General features: G+C 49.4%; 13 non-coding genes and 2 pseudogenes across 13 annotated transcripts in view; all 15 read left to right on the top strand.

Annotated features, from left to right (window-relative positions):
• LOC128476269 (5S ribosomal RNA) overlaps positions 1 to 98 on the top strand; it is a 119-nt gene extending 21 nt beyond the window's left edge. The window contains exon 1 of the ribosomal RNA XR_008347286.1: positions 1 to 98. This exon is cut by the window's left edge and continues 21 nt beyond it. This is a non-coding gene — a ribosomal RNA (5S ribosomal RNA).
• Positions 99 to 352: 254 nt separating this feature from the next.
• LOC128480249 (uncharacterized) lies at positions 353 to 471 on the top strand (annotated as a pseudogene).
• Positions 472 to 708: 237 nt separating this feature from the next.
• Positions 709 to 827, top strand: LOC128479451 (5S ribosomal RNA). Its single transcript, XR_008350327.1, has one exon. It is a non-coding gene; the product is annotated as a 5S ribosomal RNA (ribosomal RNA).
• A 206-nt stretch (positions 828 to 1,033) lies between these two features.
• LOC128477484 (5S ribosomal RNA) lies at positions 1,034 to 1,152 on the top strand. The gene has a single exon (XR_008348454.1). It is a non-coding gene; the product is annotated as a 5S ribosomal RNA (ribosomal RNA).
• A 266-nt stretch (positions 1,153 to 1,418) lies between these two features.
• Positions 1,419 to 1,537, top strand: LOC128479541 (5S ribosomal RNA). Its single transcript, XR_008350411.1, has one exon. It is a non-coding gene; the product is annotated as a 5S ribosomal RNA (ribosomal RNA).
• A 221-nt stretch (positions 1,538 to 1,758) lies between these two features.
• LOC128476268 (5S ribosomal RNA) lies at positions 1,759 to 1,877 on the top strand. The gene has a single exon (XR_008347285.1). It is a non-coding gene; the product is annotated as a 5S ribosomal RNA (ribosomal RNA).
• Positions 1,878 to 2,131: 254 nt separating this feature from the next.
• On the top strand, positions 2,132 to 2,250 carry LOC128479567 (uncharacterized; annotated as a pseudogene).
• Positions 2,251 to 2,475: 225 nt separating this feature from the next.
• Positions 2,476 to 2,594, top strand: LOC128479017 (5S ribosomal RNA). The gene has a single exon (XR_008349909.1). It is a non-coding gene; the product is annotated as a 5S ribosomal RNA (ribosomal RNA).
• A 207-nt stretch (positions 2,595 to 2,801) lies between these two features.
• LOC128478308 (5S ribosomal RNA) lies at positions 2,802 to 2,920 on the top strand. The gene has a single exon (XR_008349234.1). It is a non-coding gene; the product is annotated as a 5S ribosomal RNA (ribosomal RNA).
• Positions 2,921 to 3,108: 188 nt separating this feature from the next.
• Positions 3,109 to 3,227, top strand: LOC128476932 (5S ribosomal RNA). The gene has a single exon (XR_008347923.1). It is a non-coding gene; the product is annotated as a 5S ribosomal RNA (ribosomal RNA).
• Positions 3,228 to 3,454: 227 nt separating this feature from the next.
• Positions 3,455 to 3,573, top strand: LOC128479386 (5S ribosomal RNA). Its single transcript, XR_008350267.1, has one exon. It is a non-coding gene; the product is annotated as a 5S ribosomal RNA (ribosomal RNA).
• Positions 3,574 to 3,813: 240 nt separating this feature from the next.
• On the top strand, positions 3,814 to 3,932 carry LOC128478827 (5S ribosomal RNA). The gene has a single exon (XR_008349727.1). It is a non-coding gene; the product is annotated as a 5S ribosomal RNA (ribosomal RNA).
• Positions 3,933 to 4,120: 188 nt separating this feature from the next.
• Positions 4,121 to 4,239, top strand: LOC128476931 (5S ribosomal RNA). The gene has a single exon (XR_008347922.1). It is a non-coding gene; the product is annotated as a 5S ribosomal RNA (ribosomal RNA).
• Positions 4,240 to 4,457: 218 nt separating this feature from the next.
• LOC128477463 (5S ribosomal RNA) lies at positions 4,458 to 4,576 on the top strand. The gene has a single exon (XR_008348434.1). It is a non-coding gene; the product is annotated as a 5S ribosomal RNA (ribosomal RNA).
• Positions 4,577 to 4,830: 254 nt separating this feature from the next.
• Positions 4,831 to 4,949, top strand: LOC128479405 (5S ribosomal RNA). Its single transcript, XR_008350285.1, has one exon. It is a non-coding gene; the product is annotated as a 5S ribosomal RNA (ribosomal RNA).
• Positions 4,950 to 5,000: the final 51 nt, after the last annotated feature.

The following is a 5,000-nucleotide window of genomic DNA, read 5'->3' as shown; positions in this document are numbered from 1 at the left end:
AAAGCGCCCGATCTCGTCTGATCTCGGAAGCTAAGCAGGGTTGGGCCTGGTTAGTACCTGGATGGGAGACCGCCTGGGAATACCAGGTGTTGTAGGCTTTTAATTTTTTCTCACAGTCCGGGGAGAGCTTTTTGCCATGTGTTTCTTGCTCATCATCAAAGCTTTAAACCCTTATTTGAACCTTCTCACCTTCTCTGTCCTGTCCCAGGGCTTATAATTCTTTCTGTCTGACGACAAGCAGCAGCAGCAGCAGCAGCAGCAGCAGCAGCAGCAGCAGCAGCAGCAGCAGCAGCAGCAGCAGCAGCAGCAGCAGCAGCAACAGAATAAGAGAAGTAAAATAAAAAACTTTCACACCTGCGGCCATACCACCCTGAAAGTGCCTGATCTCGTCTGATCTCGTAAGCTAAGCAGGGTTGGGCCTGGTTATTACCTGGATGCGAGACCGCCTGGGAATACCAGGTGTTGTAGGCTTTTTCTTGTCTCACAGTCCGGGGAGAGCTTTTTGCCATGTGTTTCTTGCTCATCATCAAAGCTTTAAACCCTTATTTGAACCTTCTCACCTTCTCTGTCCTGTCCTAGGGCTTATAATTCTTTCTGTCTGACGACAAGCAGCAGCAGCAGCAGCAGCAGCAGCAGCAGCAGCAGCAGCAGCAGCAGCAGCAGCAGCAACAGCAACAGAATAAGAGAAGTAAAATAAAAAACTTTCACACCTGCGGCCATACCACCCTGAAAGCGCCTGATCTTGTCTGATCTCAGAAGCTAAGCAGCGTTGGGCCTGGTTAGTACCTGGATGGGAGACCGCCTGGGAATACCAGGTGTTGTAGACTTTTAATTTTTTCTCACAGTCCGGGGAGAGCTTTTTGCCATGTGTTTCTTGCTCATCATCAAAGCTTTAAACCCTTATTTGAACCTTCTCACCTTCTCTGTCCTGTCCCAGGGCTTATAATTCTTTCTGTCTGACGACAAGCAGCAGCAGCAGCAGCAGCAGCAGCAGCAGCAACAGAATAAGAGAAGTAAAATAAAAAACTTTCACACCTGCGGCCATACCACCCTGAAAGCGCCCGATCTCGTCTGATCTCGGAAGCTAAGCAGGGTTGGGCCTGGTTAGTACCTGGATGGGAGACCGCCTGGGAATACCAGGTGTTGCAGGCTTTTAATTTTTTCTCACAGTCCGGGGAGAGCTTTTTGCCATGTGTTTCTTGCTCATCATCAAAGCTTTAAACCCTTATTTGAACCTTCTCACCTTCTCTGTCCTGTCCCAGGGCTTATAATTCTTTTTGTCTGACGACAAGCAGCAGCAGCAGCAGCAGCAGCAGCAGCAGCAGCAGCAGCAGCAGCAGCAGCAGCAGCAGCAGCAGCAGCAGCAGCAGCAGCAGCAGCAGCAACAGAATAAGAGAAGTAAAATAAAAATCTTTCACACCTGCGGCCATACCACCCTGAAAGCGCCCGATTTCGTCTGATCTCGGAAGCTAAGCGTGGTTGGGCCTGCTTGGTACCTGGATGGGAGACCGCCTGGGAATACCAGGTGTTGTAGGCTTTTTCTTGTCTCACAGTCCGGGGAGAGCTTTTTGCCATGTGTTTCTTGCTCATCATCAAAGCTTTAAACCCTTATTTGAACCTTCTCACCTTCTCTGTCCTGTCCCAGGGCTTATAATTCTTTCTGTCTGACGACAAGCAGCAGCAGCAGCAGCAGCAGCAGCAGCAGCAGCAGCAGCAGCAGCAGCAACAGAATAAGAGAAGTAAAATAAAAACTTTCACACCTGCGGCCATACCACCCTGAAAGCGCCCGATCTCGTCTGATCTCGGAAGCTAAGCAGGGTTGGGCCTGGTTAGTACCTGGATGGGAGACCGCCTGGGAATACCAGGTGTTGTAGGCTTTTAATTTTTTCTCACAGTCCGGGGAGAGCTTTTTGCCATGTGTTTCTTGCTCATCATCAAAGCTTTAAACCCTTATTTGAACCTTCTCACCTTCTCTGTCCTGTCCCAGGGCTTATAATTCTTTCTGTCTGACGACAAGCAGCAGCAGCAGCAGCAGCAGCAGCAGCAGCAGCAGCAGCAGCAGCAGCAGCAGCAGCAGCAGCAGCAGCAGCAACAGCAACAGAATAAGAGAAGTAAAATAAAAAACTTTCACACCTGCGGCCATACCACCCTGAAAGTGCCTGATCTCGTCTGATCTCGGAAGCTAAGCAGGGTTGGGCCTGGTTATTACCTGGATGCGAGACCGCCTGGGAATACCAGGTGTTGTAGGCTTTTTCTTGTCTCACAGTCCGGGGAGAGCTTTTTGCCATGTGTTTCTTGCTCATCATCAAAGCTTTAAACCCTTATTTGAACCTTCTCACCTTCTCTGTCCTGTCCTAGGGCTTATAATTCTTTCTGTCTGACGACAAGCAGCAGCAGCAGCAGCAGCAGCAGCAGCAGCAGCAGCAGCAGCAGCAACAGCAACAGAATAAGAGAAGTAAAATAAAAAACTTTCACACCTGCGGCCATACCACCCTGAAAGCGCTCGATCTCGTCTGATCTCGGAAGCTAAGCAGGGTTGGGCCTGGTTAGTATCTGGATGGGAGACTGCCTGGGAATACCAGGTGTTGTAGGCTTTTTCTTGTCTCACAGTCCGGGGAGAGCTTTTTGCCATGTGTTTCTTGCTCATCATCAAAGCTTTAAACCCTTATTTGAACCTTCTCACCTTCTCTGTCCTGTCCCAGGGCTTATAATTCTTTCTGTCTGACGACAAGCAGCAGCAGCAGCAGCAGCAGCAGCAGCAGCAGCAACAGAATAAGAGAAGTAAAATAAAAAACTTTCACACCTGCGGCCATACCACCCTGAAAGCGACCGATCTCGTCTGATCTCGGAAGCTAAGCAGGGTTGGGCCTGGTTAGTACCTGGATGGGAGACTGCCTGGGAATACCAGGTGCTGTAGGCTTTTAATTTTTTCTCACAGTCCGGGGAGAGCTTTTTGCCATGTGTTTCTTGCTCATCATCAAAGCTTTAAACCCTTATTTGAACCTTCTCACCTTCTCTGTCCTGTCCCAGGGCTTATAATTCTTTCTGTCTGACGACAAGCAGCAGCAGCAGCAACAGAATAAGAGAAGTAAAATAAAAAACTTTCACACCTGTGGCCATACCACCCTGAAAGCGCCCGATCTCGTCTGATCTCGGAAGCTAAGCAGGGTTGGGCCTGGTTAGTACCTGGATGGGAGACCGCCTGGGAATACCAGGTGTTGTAGGCTTTTAATTTTTTCTCACAGTCCGGGGAGAGCTTTTTGCCATGTGTTTCTTGCTCATCATCAAAGCTTTAAACCCTTATTTGAACCTTCTCACCTTCTCTGTCCTGTCCCAGGGCTTATAATTCTTTCTGTCTGACGACAAGCAGCAGCAGCAGCAGCAGCAGCAGCAGCAGCAGCAGCAGCAGCAGCAGCAGCAACAGAATAAGAGAAGTAAAATAAAAAACTTTCACACCTGCGGCCATACCACCCTGAAAGCGCCCGATCTCGTCTGATCTCGGAAGCTAAGCAGGGTTGGGCCTGGTTAGCACCTGGATGGGAGACCGCCTGGGAATACCACGTGTTGTAGGCTTTTTCTTGTCTCACAGTCCGGGGAGAGCTTTTTGCCATGTGTTTTTTGCTCATCATCAAAGCTTTAAACCCTTATTTGAACCTTCTCACCTTCTCTGTCCTGTCCCAGGGCTTATAATTCTTTCTGTCTGACGACAAGCAGCAGCAGCAGCAGCAGCAGCAGCAGCAGCAGCAGCAGCAGCAGCAGCAGCAGCAGCAGCAGCAGCAACAGAATAAGAGAAGTAAAATAAAAAACTTTCACACCTGCGGCCATACCACCCTGAAAGCGACCGATCTCGTCTGATCTCGGAAGCTAAGCAGGGTTGGGCCTGGTTAGTACCTGGATGGGAGACTGCCTGGGAATACCAGGTGTTGTAGGCTTTTAATTTTTTCTCACAGTCCGGGGAGAGCTTTTTGCCATGTGTTTCTTGCTCATCATCAAAGCTTTAAACCCTTATTTGAACCTTCTCACCTTCTCTGTCCTGTCCCAGGGCTTATAATTCTTTCTGTCTGACGACAAGCAGCAGCAGCAGCAACAGAATAAGAGAAGTAAAATAAAAAACTTTCACACCTGTGGCCATACCACCCTGAAAGCGCCCGATCTCGTCTGATCTCGGAAGCTAAGCAGGGTTGGGCCTGGTTAGTACCTGGATGGGAGACCGCCTGGGAATACCAGGTGTTGTAGGCTTTTAATTTTTTCTCACAGTCCGGGGAGAGCTTTTTGCCATGTGTTTCTTGCTCATCATCAAAGCTTTAAACCCTTATTTGAACCTTCTCACCTTCTCTGTCCTGTCCCAGGGCTTATAATTCTTTCTGTCTGACGACAAGCAGCAGCAGCAGCAGCAGCAGCAGCAGCAGCAGCAGCAGCAGCAACAGAATAAGAGAAGTAAAATAAAAAACTTTCACACCTGCGGCCATACCACCCTGAAAGCGCCCGATCTCGTCTGATCTCGGAAGCTAAGCAGGGTTGGGCCTGGTTAGTACCTGGATGGGAGACCGCCTGGTAATACCAGGTGTTGCAGGCATTTAATTTTTTCTCACAGTCCGGGGAGAGCTTTTTGCCATGTGTTTCTTGCTCATCATCAAAGCTTTAAACCCTTATTTGAACCTTCTCACCTTCTCTGTCCTGTCCCAGGGCTTATAATTCTTTTTGTCTGACGACAAGCAGCAGCAGCAGCAGCAGCAGCAGCAGCAGCAGCAGCAGCAGCAGCAGCAGCAGCAGCAGCAGCAGCAGCAGCAGCAGCAACAGAATAAGAGAAGTAAAATAAAAATCTTTCACACCTGCGGCCATACCACCCTGAAAGCGCCCGATCTCGTCTGATCTCGGAAGCTAAGCGTGGTTGGGCCTGCTTGGTACCTGGATGGGAGACCGCCTGGGAATACCAGGTGTTGTAGGCTTTTTCTTGTCTCACAGTCCGGGGAGAGCTTTTTGCCATGTGTTTCTTGCTC

The sequence above is a fragment of the Spea bombifrons genome, chromosome 2, assembly GCF_027358695.1.
Source record: "Spea bombifrons isolate aSpeBom1 chromosome 2, aSpeBom1.2.pri, whole genome shotgun sequence".
In the NCBI taxonomy this organism is placed as follows: Eukaryota; Metazoa; Chordata; class Amphibia; order Anura; family Pelobatidae; genus Spea; species Spea bombifrons.
This window is presented reverse-complemented; position numbering and strand designations above follow the sequence as displayed.